Source organism: Pelodiscus sinensis, chromosome 5 (genome assembly GCF_052426305.1).
Source record: "Pelodiscus sinensis isolate ZL-2025 chromosome 5, ASM5242630v1, whole genome shotgun sequence".
Classification (NCBI taxonomy): Eukaryota; Metazoa; Chordata; order Testudines; family Trionychidae; genus Pelodiscus; species Pelodiscus sinensis.
The window spans coordinates 73,439,464-73,458,580 of record NC_143056.1 but is presented as its reverse complement, the minus strand read 5'-3'; the positions used below and the strand labels follow the sequence as shown (position 1 = coordinate 73,458,580).

General features: G+C 43.7%; 1 long non-coding RNA gene across 3 annotated transcripts in view; it reads left to right on the top strand.

The window, feature by feature from the left end:
* LOC102449734 (uncharacterized) overlaps positions 1 to 19,117 on the top strand; it is a 92,721-nt gene that overhangs the window by 44,341 nt on the left and 29,263 nt on the right. For all 3 annotated transcript variants that reach the window (XR_012903501.2, XR_016349674.1, XR_016349673.1), the window contains 3 exons: positions 1,009 to 1,089; positions 3,150 to 3,265; positions 3,893 to 3,997. This is a non-coding gene — a long non-coding RNA (uncharacterized LOC102449734). The remainder of the gene's footprint in view (positions 1 to 1,008; positions 1,090 to 3,149; positions 3,266 to 3,892; positions 3,998 to 19,117) is intronic.

Genomic DNA, 19,117 nt, shown 5'->3' with positions numbered 1-19,117 from the left:
GCTGGCATTTGATGGCAAAGATCACATTACTGGATGTGCAGTTAAATGAGCCTCTGATTTGGTGGCTGATGTGGTTGGGTCCAGTGATGAAATCGCTTGTATAGATGTGTAGGCAGAGTTGGCACTGGGGTTTATTGCAGGGGTTGGTTCCTGGATGCTTATGATGTAGCTATGTGTGGTTACCGGAAAGGATTTTTCTTTTCAGGTTAGGGGGTTGTTAGTAAGTCAGAATAGGCCTTTTTCCCCCAAGGCCTCAGAGTGAAGGGTCATTTTCCAAGATAGGTCATAGATTGTGGATAATGTGTAGAAGGGGTTTAAGTTGTGGATAGTAGGTAATAACAAGTGGAATTCTGTTCTCTTTTTTGGGTCTGTCTGAAGTAGTTCATGTCTGGGTACTTTTTTGGCTCTGTCGATTTGTTTTTGCACTTCTCCAGGTGGGTATTTCAGTTTTAGGAATGTTCTATAGAGGTCCTGTAGGTTTGTCTCTGTGGGACTGGAACAAATCTGGCTGTATACAATAGATTGAGAAATATGTCTGGGATGGAAGCTAGAGGCATGAAGGTAAGTGTAGCAGCTGGTAGGTTTCCAGTATAGGGTGGTGGAAATTTGTCCATCATTTAATTGTATTGTAGTGTCAAGGAAGTGGATCTCTCATGTGGACTGACACAGGCTGAGATTGATGGTGGGGTGGGAAGTTGTTGAAATCCTTGTGAAATTCTTCAAGGGTCTCTTTCCCGGGGGTCCATATGATGATGTTATCGATGTAGCCTAAATAAAGTAAGGGTGTTGGGGGAGAGAGCTGAGGAAACATTGTTCCAGGTCAGCCATAAAGATGTTGGCATATTGCTGTGCCGCTGACTCGGAGATGCAAATTGTCTCCAAATTGCAAGTAGTTGTGGGTGAGGACAAAGTAGCAGAGCTCTGTAATCAGATGTGCAGTGCTGTTATTGGGTCTTTGTGATTCCTCATTGCTTCTCTAAGCTACTTCTGCCCTTTGTCTACTTGCAGGCATCTGTTGTGGAGTTGCACTCTTCAGTCCTCCCTCTGCCTGCAATTTTGTCTTCCCAAGAAGCTTTTCCAAGTCTGTTGGTAAGGAGCATTCTCCAGATGTATGACATCTGCCTGAAATCCCTTCATCTGTAATACCCTCTTCCTTCAATGCCAGTCCTAGGGTCTGAACTCCCAGCTTCAGCTCAGTTCTCCCTAGTTGCCTTGCAGTCTACCCAGTCTGGATCTCCCTAGCCAGTCAAATCTTAAATAGCAGTCTCTCCTCCAAGTGTCACAGACTCATTGTTAACCCTTTATTTGCTAGTGCAAGATATAAGCCCCTAGCAACTGACTCTTTATATCATAATAAATACTATATGTCTTTACCTCTGCCCTTTCTCAAACATACTACAAAGATAGTGATTATAGGCTTTAATTTAAAAAAATTTTAAAATTACTGCTGACGAAGGATTTACTTCCTGTTTAGAGAGAAGAATAAATTCCCATCTTCAAACAAAGAATCTTGCGTTGACTAGTTTGGTGATCTACCTGAAGATCAATTTCCTTATTTACTGATTGTTGTATAACACAGTTCTGCAGCAGTAAACAGGTCTGGGTGAAATTAATGTTTCTGTGGTCTGTTTGGACAATTGAGGATATTCATTTTTAGCATGGGGCAAAAACACATCAAGAGGAGTTCCGTTTGAATTTTGATCTGTCTTGTGGCTACTGACTTCTGAAAGAGAGTTTGAAGCTGTGAATGAAAAATGAGTAAAACGAATTGAGTTCTTTATTGGGTTTAAAGTTCAGTAATATTTTGAAAAGTCTGCATCTGTGTAATGTGCTGCTTTAACCACTGGGCTCCTCTCTGCCTCAGCAAGAGTGATCATTGCCAGAGATGGGACTGTCAGTTCCATGTCATGCCTGTCTGTCTGCCTCACCAGCAAACTCATTCAGACTCTACCTAGGCATGTCTGCACTAAGGAATTATTTTGAAATAAGAAGGCAAATGTCCACACTACCAAGTCTGTTCCAAAATAATGGGCGTGTTATTTTGAAATAACTCCTGCTTGTGAAGAGGAATAAGCTTATTTTGAAATAACCTGATAGTGTAGACAGCACCCCAGTCTTACCTAGCCATTATCAGTCAGTGAATTCTAGTCACAAGGTTCTCCGATATCCCAGCAATGCACAGCCCCTATCATTATACATTCACTGAAAATATTAAATTTGTTGCTCCTTTCAAAGAGTTTATAAATTGCAGCTCGTGAATTTAACTGGTGTTTGACAAGCACTCTCATCTCAATCACAGCTCTGAACTGATTTTATAGTAAAAGTAACACAAGTTTAAATCATAGCTTTTATTGATACCAGGTACAAAGAGTAAGGATAGAAATTTTGCTTCTGAAACTGAAATTCAGCAAGTTCTTTGTCTAAGCAGGTTTCTCACCTATATTCAGTTCCCAGAGTTTCAACCCATAGGGAGCCACTTTTCTCAGATCTACAAGAGGCCTGGCCTCTTGTATCATCCTAGTAATGGATAACTATGGAGTTATCTCCCCTTTCTTTTATTGTCCAGCAAACTTTTGAAATGTAATCTTTGAAAAAATTAATCCTAAGTGTTCACTCCTGCTGGGGTGTAGATGACATGCAGTCTTCTCTATTGCTTGATAATTCTGTCCACATTATATGAAAATTTATCATAGTTGGGCCAGGCTACTTGAACTAAATACACATTCCTTTATCTAGGGCAATTTGGGATTATACATCTCTGAGTACACCCCATACCTTCACCACACAATGATTCTTCAGGACCAGCTAGTTAGTTTATGTAGGATGCCTTACATGACATGTTTTAGATACAGATTATGACAGTGTCAGATGTCGTTGGTATGTTAGGCCTGACGAGTTGCTGACACTGGCCCACTGGTGGTTCACTACTCTATCACAATCTGTAAACATGTTGTTGAAAATGAGCTTCAAGATTGTGGAGATGAGTTAAGACCAACAGTCTTACACCTTAATATTGAAATTTGGTTTTCTTCTAGGAATACATTCATATTTAAATAGGTCTACACTACTGCTTTCACATAAGTTTATCAAAGGATTATTTGTTTTGAATGCAATATACTTTTTCTGAAATTGCATTATGTTTGTTCTAGACATTGAAGAGAGCTCTTCAAATCAAATGCATCTGCCAAGCGCGCCAAAATAATCAACCATCATGCACTTTTTAAAGTGTTCAGTTAATTGTTTATCAGTATGTAGAAGAAAAATGGTAAGTTATACTCCAGCTAACCTTATAACAACCAATTGCTATTTTGTATGACAGAGAACATGGTGCAGGCCCTAAGCTATGTAAGAGGTCCTACACCATAAAAAAAAATTCCTATTTTCAGAGAAAGGACAGTCATTATATAAACAAAGCTTTATATTTGTGTAAAAATGAAGGTGAATTTTAAAAAGAACTAGACTAAGTCACCATTAGACTAGAAACAAATTGCAAATGTTTTCAACATTAGGGAAGGCCAGTTGAATCTTATCTTGGATGATGACTTGACAAAGGTCCTGGCAGTTTAAAAGTCACTTACCTGTAATTGTATGTGGGTTGTATTCTTCCAATAAATTGACTTGTTTTGTTTTATAGAAGGTTATGCTGAATTAACCTATAGATACTAAAATTTATAGAGGGAAATGTTTATTGAAACCTAGACAATTTTTAATTCTCTACTATAAATATTGAGATTGATACAGCTATACATTTATCTACAGAATCATAGAATACTAGAACTGGAAGAGACCACAAGAGATCAAGTTCAGTCTCCTGCCCCCATGGCAGGACCAAGAATAGTCGATATCATCCCTGATAGATGTCTGTCTAACCTGCTGTTAACAACCTCTCTAGGAAATTCATTCCCGTGTTTAACCACCCTGACGGTTAAGAAGAGTAAAGCAGACGGGGGAGTTTGAGGAGGAGTGCAAGAGATCCTGCCACTGAACAGGCTGCCAGGTGAGTGTACTAGCTTTTGGCGTCAGTGAGTTTGCTTGACTGTTTGAATTTTTCAGGTGACTTCATTTACGGTGGCAGTTGGGATTGTGTCTGGGAGTGTATGATCCTTTGTTGACTTGATTGTCTTTGATCAGCCTCTGGATCAGCCTTGCCCTGTGTGGCTAACAAGAGGGTAGGCCTGACCTAGGTGAGCAGGCTTTAAAAGCGAGAGGCAGAATGACCACGGGAGCAAAGCAGACAGGGGAGTTTGACAGAGGGAGTCCTTATATGGTTAGAAATATCCGCAACACCTGTGCCAGCACTGCTGCTATTGCCTCTGCCTGTGCCTGCAGCCATACAAACCACCTGACCATGGATGCTTCTACCCAGATCCTGGTGTGGTTTTGCAGGGACTGTGGCTTACAATTCCCACATAGGGTATATCTAGACTACATCCCTCTGTCAGCAAAGGGATGTAAATGAAGCACTTCGAAAGTGCAATTGAAGCCGGGATTTAAATATCCTGTGCTTCATTTGCATAATCACGTAATGGTGCTCTTTCAAAAGAGCGCCATTTCAAAACTGAAACTGCAGTCTAGAACATAATGGCGGTTCTTTTGAAAATGGGGCACTTTTTCAGATTTTTCGAAAAAGTGCCCTGTTTTCGAAAGAACCACATCTAGACTGCAGCTTCAATTTTGAAATAGCGCTTTTTCAAAAGAGTACCATTACGTGATTATGCAAATGAAGCGCAGGATATTTAAATCCCGGCTTCATTTGCACTTTCGAAGTGTTTCATTTACATCCCTCTGCCGACAGAGGGATATAGTCTAGACGTAGCCTTACTGAAATCCAGTCTGGGGAGACCAACCAATCTGACAGATGCCTGCTGGTGGAATCTCTCAGGCAGCAGTTCGTAGAGCTACAGGAGGAGGTGGTAGGATTGCCAGGTGTCCAGTTTTGAACCAGACAGTCCATTATTTGAGCTTTTTGTCCAGGAAATAGAGAAAATACCAGATATATAAATGTCCGGTATTTTCTAATTAAGTTTTATTACTATCATGAGTATCAGTATGTAGTTGCGTACTGCCTGGCTGGTAGACACGCTCACACTGCATGAGTGTGTCTACCAGCCACGCAGTACACAACAACACAGTGGAGAGGAGGGGGGGTGGGGCCTGGGCAGGATGGAATCCCCAGGGCCAGACTCGCCCTTGTGCCCTGCCGGGATTTTGCGTGGGACGGGGAGCACCCCAGGATCTGTGTGCGCCTGGGCCAGCCTCGCTCGCCGCTGATTCCCTTCCCACTCTCCCCAACCCTCTCCCGGCCAGCCCTGCTTCCCACCAGGCGGTGCCCCCCTGATCTCCTCTGGCCAGCCCCGCTCCCTTCCCAGATGGTCTCCCCCCTCAATCTGAGATGAAGTGTGTCCGGGGTGGGTGGGTGGGTGGGTGTGTGTGTGTGTGTGTGTGTGTGTGTGTGTGTGTGTGTGTGTGTATTTTAAACCATCTGGTAACCCTAGGAGATGGCTAGGCTGAGGAACATCTAAATCTACAAGGAATTCCTGGAGAGAATTCATGTGGAGACAGCTGAGGCTAAGGAAGCTATCTGTAATTGGTTGTATAGCTATAATATCTCTATTTATAATTTGAATAGACATATATGCCCAAAACCTGTTGTTTTATTTCTGTAACAGTACTAATTTGTCTGTTCTCTCCAGAAACCAAAAGGGTGTATATTTTACACCATGAATATGGAAAACTATTCTCTTCATATGAATAAACCAAGAAAAATGGATAAACTTTGTATTTCCCTAACAATTAATAAGACCATATATAAAAGAATTACTGAGATTCCTTTTGTCACAAACACAGTGAAGGTTCCCAAAACTGATGGTGGGAAAATATGTTTTCCTTCAAGATCCACTTGACCCATGTCAATAAGATCGCCTACAAATTCAGTGATGTAAAGAATGGATAACACATGAAGCAGAAAGCAGCATGCTCACTAAAATAAAAAATTGTACATGTGTACCGCTCAAAAGAAAATACACTACACTGCCAAGGGGGAGGCTATACATGACTTGGCTCCTATGAGTTCCATACAAGTATGAGCTAAGCAGGATTGCTTCACAACACTACCATCTCCCACCTCACATTTTCCCAATTTTATTAGCAGCGAGACTATGTATTTAAATAAGTTATGAAGGCATAGTCAGAATTTTAGCGGTAGCAGCTAAAATTGCTGGCCAGCAAAAAGCTACCTTTGGAGACTGACAGCAGACTTATTCAAGAAATACTAATTTTACAGATGCATTTTTTCCCCTCAGCCCTGGTTTCCTGCCTGTCAATAATGAATCTATGAAGGGTATTGGTATTTGTGCAGAAGTATGTATTTTTTGTCAATTTAACAAATGTTTATTTAGAGTATCTTTTCCCGTATCTTTTATTTAGCAACAAATTTTGATAAAATTTGAAATAACAAATTTTTTTAGAGACCTTAAACTATAACTTAGTTAATTTATACCTTAATCTGGCACTGAGAATATGGCTCAATGAGATTTCCTGCTTTAAATAAAAGATTCTTATGTCAGGAGCATGTTATTTCATCATCCGAGGGATGATATAGATACATTGGTTAGCTTCTCTCTGTAGAGTTAAATATTGAAATATTAGAATCATTAGTTATATGAATGGAGACTGAATTCCTGAGATTCCTAAATGTAAGAGCAGAAACTGTAGCCTATGCTGCAGAATTCCTGAAATAATCTGTAGAAGCAACTGCTTAAGTGCCTACTACATAACTGGATGACTACACAAAATGCCATATTGAGCAACAATGGCATGTATTTGTCCTTCTTTCTTACCAGAAGATTTTTTTTTTTCATTTTAAGGACATTTAAAAAAACTGACTACTGTATAATGGTTAGTTAAGCTTCTATAGCCCCTTTTTGAAGGAATGGAACAGAGGAGCAAATGTAGGGGGTTAAATAACATTAAAAGTAGGTGGGTGCCTTTCTGTTGCTTCGCCTACAATATATTTAAAAAATCTAAACAATTTTGTAGTGGGAGCTACATAACATGTAGTCAGCCTTTTCAGGACATTGAAAAAGGCAATGCCACAGCTAGTACAAATAATAAAAGCAGTAACATAAGTATTACTCTCTGCAATGGGCCACTTCCCTTCACCGAGTTACTGGGATGATTTAAACCAGTCTCTTAGGGTAATCTGCTGGTGGGCTGCTTCCCCTCAGCTCCCAGTGGCTGGGAGCACGGCTTCTGGGCCCCATGCCTGCAAACAGTAAACACCCCCAAAATGTCTTGTGGGCTGCCAGCAAATCACCCTGATGAGCTGCATGAGGCCTCCTGGCTACTGTTTGCCCTCCAGTTATTTAAACAGTTCAAGAATCACCTGTTACCTATAAAAGGCATTGTGCAATTTGGCTTGAAAAATCAATTGTTTATCACAAGATGGGAAACTGAGGCAAAGGACACTGCCCAAAATATTATTTACAAACTTCATCACAGTTTCAGTGTGTTCCTCCACTGCTCCCCACTCCTAGGTTATTGTCAATAATGTCCCAGAAATGATCTGTAGACTTAGGTGGGTTCACCACCTGTCTTTGAAGTTGAGTTATGGTGGCTGAGAGAGATGCCTTCATCTTTGCTTGTCACTGTATCAGTTTTCAACAGTTAGCAATTAAACTATGGCTACATAGGCGAGCTTCTTGGTGCCTTCTCCAAAGTCATCCCTCCTGCAGCTTGTTCTTGTTTCCTTGAGTTCCGTGTGGATTGCTACAGTATAGATGATGAGGCTTAGGAGAGTGCTCAGTTACTATGGTCCCTGCTACACTGTGGGCAGAACAGACTTGACCAGCAACCTCTGAGTCCATAAGCTCACTGTCCTGTTGGTAATATCCAACAATATCCAGCTGCTGTCTTCCATCATGGCCTCCCCTGTACCACAGGAGGCGAGCCCTCCCTGGTTGGGGTAGTCAACCAGTGACTGAGTCCTGCCATCACCTTCCCCTCTCCAGTCTTGCTCCTTCCCTTGATTGTTCTAGTGCTTCCCCCGCCCTTTGCTCACTGTCTGGCTCTCCTGCCATGTGCTAATGGCGCTTAATGCTTGCCCCATTCAGCATCAGCCGGGCTTTGTGGTCTGAAGGATAAGGGAGATCTAGTGTAGTCAGTGTTAGCAATTGACTTTGGAAAGATGTGGTGGTGGCAGAAGAGGGAATAATTTCACACATGCCAGGCATGGCATGTCATCGCTCCCTCTCCCCACCCACTTCATTTGCCATGGTTAAAGTCTGTTGCAAACAATAGTGGTTCTTTTTAATCAGGATGAGGTTTAATAAAGAGAAATGCAAAGTGCTCCACTTAGGAAGGAACAATCAGTTCCATACATACAAGATGGGAAGCGACTGTCTAGGAAGGAGCATGGCAGAAAGGGATCTAGGGGTCATAGTGGACCACAAGTTGAATATGAGTCAACGGTGTGATGCTGTTGCAAAAAAAGCAAATATGATTCTAGGTTGTATCAACAGGTGTGTTGTAAGCAAAACTCGTGAAGTCATTCTGCCGCTCTACTCTGCACTAGTTAGGCCTCAGCTGGAGTACTGTGTCCAGTTCTGGGCGCCACATTTCAAGAAAGATGTGGAGAAATTGGAAAGGGTACAGAGAAGAGCGACAAGAATGATTAAAGGTTTAGAGAACATGACCTATGAAGCCAGGCTTCATGAACTGGGCTTGTTTAGTTTGGAAAAAAGAAGATTAAGGGGGGACATGATAGTGGTTTTCAAATATCTAAATGGGTGTCACAAGGAGGAAGGAGAAAATTTGTTCCTCTTGGTTTCTGAGGACAGGACAAGGAGTAATGGGCTTAAAGTGCAGCAGGGGAGGTTTAGATTGGACATTAGGAAAAAATTCCTAACTGTCAGGGTGGTCAAATATTGGAATAAATTGCCAAGGGAGGTGGTGGAATCTCCCTCTCTGGAGATATTTAAGAACAGGTTAGATAGACATCTGTCAGGGATGGTGTAGACGGAGCTTGGTCCTGCCTTGAGGGCGGGGGGCTGGACTCGATGACCTCTCGAGGTCCCTTCCAGTCCTATGATTCTATGATTCATTTCCAAGCTCCAGGAAGAAAATTCCTCAATGTTCTTTCCCTCTTTAGTGTTTGCAGTGTTCAATTTATGTCTGTGTCATTACAACTAAAACTATCCCTTGCCACACACCCCCTGCCTTTGAAACAAGATTGGATTATTTGGGGCATATTTTAAAAGGCACTGCGCTTTTTTTTCCCCCATCTGAGCCTTTGACAGAGCAGCCAACAGTAGTAGTGGAGAAAGAGCGCAGCCAGGCTAGATTACAGTAGCTTCAATATTATATTTTAAGTATTGTTTAAATAATGTTTTGTTGTTTAAAACTTGTTCTGGTTACCACTGAAATATCAGAGAGCAGATTGGAGTTAGAGAAGCTCATGCTATGGCATGGTTCATGAAGAGAGATGATTTTGGTAATGTAGTTCTGATACAGAAGTTCAGACACTTCTTAATGCACTGAAGATCAGCAGCCTGACCCTTGCAACCTAGTCCTGCACATGTGAGAGGGCCTTGAGCTTTCCATTCTTTATTGAAACTTTGATAAGAATGAGACAGACACCTGTCACCAAGGAGTGTGAAGTCATGGAACCCTACATCCCCATTCACAGTCAGATGCGACTTTCATCCAACAAATAGAACAGAAGATTATTAGTTGACAGACACAACATAGAATAGACTTGTAGCAGTCATTACAATCCATCCTGGAGAGAGGGTGCTGAGAGCCAAGGGCTTAGATCCTCCTTCCTGTACCCCAAGACAGTAAGACAACCCACACTCAGCATCCTGGCCCAGCCTGCAGCCAGTCCTTCCTCAGACCTTTGTCCTGCTTTCCGGGCAAAAGGTGTCACTTGGTCACACCTCCTCCTTGGCTCAGGTTACAGTTACAGAAAGCATCAGCTGTTGTGTATGTGGGGAAGGCAATCACACTGAAATTCCTATCACCATCTGGGTAGTGGTGCAGTGTCCAGGAAAAAAGACACACAGACATAGAGTTACTACAGGACAGTAGAAATCACATGCTGTGATGGATGGGAGGCGTGCTATACTTTTCGAAACATTCTGGCATTTAATAAAGGTTCAACCCAGGTAGTTAGGAAGTGTTGGCAGGGAGGCAGGAGAACAAATGGGAATTTGAATTGAGAGGGAATCTGCCTGCCATTTTTCTTTTGAGACATTCAAACCGGGAGCTGGAGGGAAAAGATGAATTGAACCAGTCAGGGATATCATGCCTAGAAAAGGAATATCCATGCCTAGAATTGGACTGGACCTAGGAAGTATGAATATATGCATAGATAGGGAATGTTTTTAGTTAGATGCAATCAGGGAAGCAATTCTCTGTGCTTTTAATTTGTTTTTTACTTGGTTGCTAAGTGTTGGTTGCTTTATAAGTATGCTTTACCAAGTATATCTTTTTGTTTTGTTTTATAGTCTTAAAAAAGGTGATTTTATTATCACCTTCTTGTATCCTGGAAGGTAATAAGAGGTCTGTGTACAAAAACTGATCTCTCAGTCTTAGGCAATCAGATTACCCTGTTGCTTTTACCACAAAAAAGCTGGGGAGAAGGGAGAAGCTTGGGGTATGCCTCTGGAAGAAGTTTCCAAGTGATTTATTTCTTGGGTTCAAGAAGAAAGGGTTTTTTTCCCACTTAAGTGGTGACACTTACCTCCCAAGGTCAGTGAATGTGACCGTGGGGAGTTTTTAAAACAGAAACCTTTAGAGGCAGGTTTTTTAAAGATCTCTGTGCCTCCTCCCCCACCTTCTGCAGTCGAAGTGCCAGAGTGGGGGACACAGGCTTGACACATGCAATGTAACCAGGGGAATACAATCCCCACTTCATCACAACACCATTTAAGGTGAACAATCTGATCTGCCTCTCAGTTCAAGGTATTAAGGATGCTAGAATAACAGCCTCATTACTACATCATATATCTCATTACTGTCACAAGGCAGAGCCAAAAAAAGAAAATGCTTTCTGTTAGGGTCACATTATGGTTTAAATTTGATGTAGCTCATCTATTGCATAGGAGAGTTTCAGTTTGCAAAATGTTGTTGTGGTTTTACTACTGAAGTAGTAAAATCATATTTCAATAGTAATTCTGCAAGTTGCCAAACAACATGATACAAACATGACAAAGATTTAATACTTTTAGTAGTGGACAGGAGGAACAGATGTTATAACAGGCACTAAACATCTGTATGCATTACATCATTTCTTTGATCTCACTCCAGATTCTACTGACAGGTATCCTCATCACATCTAGCACAAATTAACCCCTTTGGTAGAAATCTCTGCGTTCTAAGGAATTTGTGACACTGGAAGACAAAATGCCAGCTCAGGCCAAACCCCCCAGGCCTACACTGACAAATGCATATCAGGAAACCAGTCTGGCTCACCTGTGTTAGGACTGCTAAAATAAATTAATAGAGATGTTTTCAGTGTTTGACCTTTATGAAATGTTTGTGAGTTGCTATATGCCTTAATGTCACTTATAATACCTGTATCCCATGTTATAAAATTAAAATGGTTAGTTCGAAACAATAACATTGTTTGATATGAGAATGGAAACCACTATAGTCAGAGGAGCATTACCAACTGTGAGATACTGACTTGAAAGAGATGTCCTTTCTTGCCTAGCAAAAGAACTACAGGCACTAGATTTCACATATGTGGAATGTCAGTGAACAAAAAATTGATTGCTCTCCCTGCACCCATGAAGAGGGGACATGCAAAGCCTCATTCCATCACAGTTTGAACTCTGGGGGAAAGGAATACAAATCCCTGACCAGAAGAAACTGTATCACTTAGCTGCTTCCATTTTGGAGAAGGCAGTATTTCTAAGCATAAGTAAGGATAATACATGCTAGTTAGCTTGTGTTAGCCCTAAATGACACAGAGCTTGCACATTATAGCAGGTTCTATTTCTTTTTGGAATCTCAGACTGTCGCTCATTGGGGTGTATGTTTCTTCTTTCATTCTTATTTTAAAAAACCCCTCATTTCCTTTTCCTAGTTGATAAACCTTTAGTTAATTTAAGACTGGCTACAAGCATTGTCTTTGAGACACTGCTCTAAGGTACAATTGACCTGAGGCAAGTGGGACTGAGAATAACCTGAATATTGATGTGATTTTTTTTTTTTTTTTTTTTTTTTTTTTGGTGTGAAGGATCATTTATCACAAAGGCAGGCTTGTCTGGGTGGCAAACAGACTTCAGTGTCCAAGGGGACTGTTTGTGACTCCATGTTAGTGCTTGAGGAGTTCACGCTTGATTGGTGAAATCTAATTATAGAACACAAAGCCAGTTTGGAGATTGGGCTCTGGCTTGTAACAGTTTGCCCTGAACTTGGCACTCATGTTAATGAGTCATTCCAAACAGCTTGATAGAATTAACATGTTTTGGAGCATGAAATATATTTGATGGGATGTACCAGGCCCCTTGAAGCTCTTCACTTTATCTTGCCCCAGAAAAGGAGCTATGAAGGTGAGTCCTCCAGGCCTGCCTAGAAAGGCTGCATGGAAGCAGCATATTGGAATCCAGCAGGCTCAGTTAGAAGGCACTGCACTGAGCCTGAGCAGACCAATTGCTGGCAGAAACCAGAGAAACAAGGAAGGTGTTCTTGCCTGGAGCACAAGGAAGACTTAGGCATCCTGTGAGGGAAAACTTCAGTCCTGATTAAGTGTAAAGAGGAAGTGGCCCAGAGAATAGCAGTAGTAATTATTAAAAGAGCAGCATGTAGTTTTTATTAGTAGGCACCCGGAATAGTGGATGGGCATGGGTCCTGCCACTTGGCTATAACCTTATACCTCTAGAGATGGTTGTTCCAGGTGAGCAGAGGGTAATAAGCTCATTTTTTTAACCTGATCAGTATGGTATTGTATTCACTTTGGATGGAATATATAGAACTCTCTCTCTCTTTCTAATGTATATAGAAGGGAGAATGAATGTTTTATATAGAAAAGGGAAAATGAATATAAAATTAAAATGTAAGATATATATTACACACTAGGGGTATGTCTACACTACAGCACTAATCCAAACTAACTTAATTCGAATTAGTTAATTTGAACTAAGCTAATTCGAATTCGTGCATCTAGACCTAAAAACTAGTTTGAATTAGCATTTTGCTAATTCGAACTAGCATGTCCACATTGAGTGGACCCTGAACCGAGGTTAAGGATGGCTGGAAGCAGTGCGGGCAGGGCATCAGGTTAGGGCTTAGTGTGGAGCTGCTGTCTCAGGCTAGCCGAGGGCTGTGCTTAAAGGGACCCGACCCCCACCCCGGACAGACAGTTCTCAGGGGTTCCCCGCTTGCAAAGCAGTCCTGGCTTAGAGTGCCCTGAGTGCCCGCACTCGGCACATCACAGCACTCGGCCATCAGCCCTGCTGCACTTGCCGCAGGCTGCCATCCGGGGGGGGGGGTCAATCAGGGGGCTGCAGGAGAGCTTCCACCCTGAGGAGCCCGCAGAGCCACCCCAGTCCTCCCCATTGGGGGCTCGTACCCCATTCCTTCCTCACCTCCTTCCACTTACCCCTCCCTAGCCCCCCTTCCTGATGTACAAAATAGAGGACATGTGTGTTCAAAAATAGAAACTCTCTTTATTGAACAAAACTCGGGGAGACTGGGAAAAGGAGGTGGGAAAGGGGAAGAGAGAGGGTGGGAGAGGGGAGGGCAACTAAAATGATGAGGGGTTTGGAACAGGTCCCATATGAAGAGAGGCTAAAGAGACTGGGACTTTTCAGCTTAGAAAAGAGGAGACTGAGGGGGGATGTGATAGAGGTCTATAAAAGCAGGAGTGGTGTGGAGAGGGTGCATAAAGAAAAGTGCTTCATTAGTTCCCATAATAGAAGGACTAGAGGACACCAAAGGAAATGAATGGGTAGCAGGCTTCAAACTAATAACAGAAAGTTGTTCTTCACAAAGCAAATAGTCAACCTGTGGAACTCTTTGCTGCAGGAGGCTGTGAAGGCTAGAACTAGAACAGAGTTTAAAGAGAAGTGAGATCAATTCATGGAGGTTGGGTCCATGGAGTGGTATTAGCCAGGGGGTAGAAATGGTGTCCCTGGCCTCTGTTTGTGGAAGGCTGGAGATGGATGGCACGAGACAAATGGCTTGGTCATTGTCTTCGGTCCATCCCCTCCAGGGTACCTAGTGTTGGCCGCTGTCGGCAGACAGCCTACTGGGCTAGATGCACCTTTGGTCTGATCCAGTATGGCAGTTCTAAGCTCAGGGTCGGGGGGTCTCCCTGGACCACCTAGATTTTCATGTAAACCTGCTCCCGGGTGGCCAGGCTGGCAGCTATCCTGCCCTAGACTGCCACTTTCCTGTGCCTAGTGTGGAGGTCGTGGATGAGGTCCACGATGTCTGCACTAGTCCAGGCGGGCGCCCGCCTCTTGCGGCCCTGGGCAGGCTCCTGGGAGCCGCCAGCCTGGTCCTGGGAAGAGGCGGAGGGCTGGGTGGCAGCGGGTGGCTGGTTCGTGCCGTGCCAGGTGCAGGGTCTGCTGGCTGGGTGCTGGCAGGCTTGCACCTGGCACAGGCACCGTAGCCAGACCGTGCCCCTTTAAGGGCTCCGGGGCCGGGAGGGGGGCAGACGAGTTTCCCTGGTGTTGGCCAGAGTGGCCACCAGGAAAAGCTGGAGAGGGCTAGCCTCCACTAGTTCGAATTAAGTGGCTACACAGCCCTTAATTCGAACTACTTAATTCGAACTAGGCGTTAGTCCTCGTAGAATGAGGATTACCTAGTTCGAATTAAGTTCGAACTAGCAGTTTGTATGTGTAGCGCCTATCAAAGTTAATTCGAACTAACGTCTGTTAGTTCGAATTAACTTTGTAGTGTAGATATACCCTAGAAGACTTACCTGGTATTGCTCAGGTCCTTCACTCAAATTTATTTTTCATTTTAATCATTTGTTCTGGGGTGGAGCTGGGGATAAAGGGCTCAGCATGTACAGTGCCCCTTGTGGCCATGTTAGAAGTGCCTGGCAGTGGCCACAGCCAGGAGGAATGCATGTCCCCCAGCTGGGGGACAGACAAACTCACTCTCTGAAATGTATAATAAATAACTGTCCATTTCTCCACTCCCTGCTCTCTGTTGGTCCAATGGGGTTATAGCTGTCCCAGTCCCCATCTCTGGTCCCTTGCTACCCTCTGTGAGCGTTCTATGGTATAACTTCCTGCCTAGCAGACTTCTCCCTTTCCATTTTATGAAAAATTACCAGATTCCAGGCACATCCCATTGAACTGGCACAACCAAACCCTTACTTTGCTTTAAGAGTTTGTTACTCTAAAAGGAAACTGCATACCACATTTAGTGCTCCTCGTTCTTACCGTTACGGAGCATTTCTTGAATGAACAGACTCTGGGATGGACAGACAGATGTATGTTTCTAAAATATATAGCAAGATGCTTTCATTTTACAGCTTTCCTTTTCCCTTTAAATGGAAGAAAAGCCCTCACTTTGACAGTAATTTAGCTGGTAATAAAAATACTGTTAAAGTCTGACCCAATTCCTTAGAAGGTTAAATATACAAGAGAGGAGAGGAAAGAACTGAAGAGCCAGAAAATGCAGCTTCTGTTTCTGGTGCCAATTCTCAATTACAACCTCACTACTAGCAAAACAGTGGCTCAGCTCAGAGTCTTATCAGCCACTGTGAGACTTGGCCAATAGGTACTAGCATCGGGCCATTTAAATAATTGCTATATTTTGGTCATAGGCTTACAGCAGTATAGCAAAAAATGCAGTCTTGGCTGGCTAGGCCTGATCTTATTAGACAGAAGGAAAAAGGAGAGGATAGGAAAAAGAAGGAATAAGGTGAGGAAGGAAAAGGAGCCTGGGGTGAGAAGTTCAGGCCCTGCCCCATGCCAGGGCCTTGGGCACCCCACCACCAAGGTTGTCTGTTGCTGAACCTGGTACTACCTGAGGGTGGGGGGATGAGTCCATTGGTGGCCTACTGGATAAGGTGACTGCCTCTGGAGCCTTGGGTTGAAGGTTTGGGCACACCCTTCTTCCTCCTCCCCACTGAGCACCCACCCTTACTTAGGGTCAGGGGCTAGGTCCTCCAGTGGCCCAATGGATGAGGTGTCAGCCTGTGGAGCCTGCAGTTGGGGGCTCAAGGCCCCCCCCTTTCCAGCACCCTGAGCACCCACCACCAGCTGGATCACCTGTTGAATTCTTACATCCCTAGCTTTTAGTGTTGACGCTGCCTTGTGGCTAAATGTCAGGATGTCTGAATGCTGTTTGTTAGCACTCTTGCTGGCAAAATACTTCCATCCTCTACAAGGGGCTTTCGCTTTCTTAGCAGATGCTGACAAAACAGTGTTCACACTTTCCCTTGCCCTGGCAAAACTTTGTTGTTCATGGGCAGGGGAGGGGTGTTAAGTACCCGTGAACAACAAGTTTTATTGATCAAGTGTAGACAACATACCCTCAGGCAGTAGGGCTGACAGCCATTGTGGGCCCAAGGGCAATGTGGGAGGAGGCCTTGCTCTGTGCCCCTAGAAGGGGCAGGGCCAAGAGTGAAAGCGGAGAGGCCAAAGGCATTGAGTTCTTAGTGCTGTCTAGATGATGGTGCTGGGCACCCCAACCCCACTCATCAAAGATGCACAGAGCCACGCAGCGGCGCTCCCATGACAGTTCAAAAAGGTCTGGGGCTTCAGCCACTATGACTGCTAAAGTAGCAGCGGTGGCAGCTGGGAGCTCCAAACCCCTTTGAAACGTTGGGTCCCTGTGCATTTGCCATCTTTTTCCCCCTCCTCCTCTCAGCGGGCCTGCAGCTAAGAGCTTTTCTAGGGCTAGGGTGAGTAGACCCTTGGTACAAAATTCAGGGGTTAGAGCCCTCTTGCTCCGCTTCACACCCATGGCATCCCGCCAATAAAAGGTATTATCTCGCCTCCCTTCTTATATCCTGGGACCAACATGACTACAAGGCTACAAGCCCACTCACAAATCTGCTTTGTTCCATCAGAGGGCAGTGGTGTACTATAAAAAAAAAAACCCACACATCCTTCCCATGCATTAGTCATGTGCACTTTCTCTGGCTTGCTTTCACGCAGAGTTGCTGAGAGAACTATTTACTACCTAACTTCACTCATCACCCTTGCTCTCTCCTTTTGTTATGGCTAATGTAAAATTAGGAAGCCGTTAAGATCCAGCCTGGTTCCTCTAGAAATATGTTTGACAGACTTAAGGTCACTAAAATCCTCATTTTTTGCTTAATTTGTATAACACTTTTCATAAGCAGGGCAGAGCAGCAGCAATAAAAGTGCAAGCTGCATCCTTTAATACTTAGCTAATTCTCATCTTCCTTGATATCAGTTCACGCTTCAACGTTTCACACACAATTATGGCAGCACTTCCATCAATATTATCAAAGATCTTCTTCACTGGCAAGTGATCTACTGTCACCTGTCATATCTGCAGAGGGCCGACAGCCTCGCTGGGGCCCTGGGAAAGGCAAAGGGGCGAGGCCTGTGCAAAAGGTTTGGAACTGGGGCTAAGCAATCCTCAGTGCTGCCTGGAGATCACTGCACTTAAATGGTGATTTAAAGGGCCTGGGGCTTCAGCTGCTGTCACAGTAGTGGTGGCAGTGGCCAGGAGCTCTGAGCCCTTTGGTATTTCCAGGCTCTGGGGCAATTGCTCCCTTTGCCGCTCCTCTGCCCCCATTGGCAGATCTGCATGTCTGAAAATGATCATCCACATGCATGTAAAATAGTATGAGAAGCAAATGTTTGATCACTTGATAGCGTGCAAATTGACTCAGTTGTTTTGAGTGGTCTCACCCTAAGGTTTTCTGCATAGTGGAGAAAGTGACTGCATGTTCTACTCATGTCTCCTTTTGCTCTCATTCATTTTCTTAACATTGAAAGAATCAGAAAATGCTACTTACACAGCCTAAAAAAGGATACAGAGTAAGAGGAAATAGTTCAAAAGCATTTGCAAACTAAGCATAAAATTCCTTTTATATACTGTCTCTCCAATTCCACATCAGATTCATTCTGCTTACTTTGAGCACTCTAAACAGTGCTGCCTACATTTCTCTCTGCATGCTTTCCCCCCAGTCCTCTGTAACTGCTGCCTTTCTGTTTCTCACATGTTGAATTTTGCCATTTCACACTGCCCATTGCTTACAATAGCCTTCCACTTTGTGCATGGAGAGTCTTCCCAACCCACAACTTTAATTAAGCTTCAGGGGGTAGCTGAGTTAGTCTGTACAGGATGAACTTAAAAAACAGTCTGGTAACACTATACCTTTAAGTAAGGCATCCGAGGTTCATACCCTCTCTCCAACTTGTATCTTTTATTCTTGAGCTGAAATTGTTTTCCTATTCCAGTGCATCATATCTGAACTACACTAAGAGATGTCTTATTTGTTTTTAAAGTATCATGTTCACTTACATGCCTGAATGTTAAAGAAAAATAAATGAATGTGAGTTATTCAGAGTCACTAAATTTGAAAGGACAAGAAGCAGTAGCCTGAAGCTAAAGAAGGAAACATTTAAAATACTTGTTAGACAAAATTCTTAACAGATGCATAGAAGTTATAGGTGACATTTTGGTCTTAGGAAGAGCAGGGTACCAAATGCTCTATGGGATTTAGTATACAGGCAGTCCCCGGGTTACGTACAAGATAGGGACTGTAGGTTTGTTCTTAAGTTGAATCTGTATGTAAGTCGGAACTGGCGTCCAGATTCAGCCACTGCTGAAACTGACCGCCAGTTCCGACTTACATACAGAATCAACTTAAGAACCCCAAGCGTCCCCAAGTCAGCTGCTGCTGAAACTGATCAGCGGCTGATTCCAGGAAGCCCGGGACAGAGCAACTCTGCCTCGGGCTTCCTGTAGTCAGCGCTGGTCAGTTTCAGCAGCAGCTGACTTGGGGACGCCTGGGGCAGAGCACCTGGGGTGCTGCTGGGTTGCTCCAGTAGCGCTGATCCGGCGCTACTGGAGCAACCCAGCAGCACCCCAGGAGCTCTGCCCCAGGCGTCCTGATTCAGCCGCTGCTGAAACTGACCAGCAGCTGCTGAATCAGGACGCCTGGGGCAGA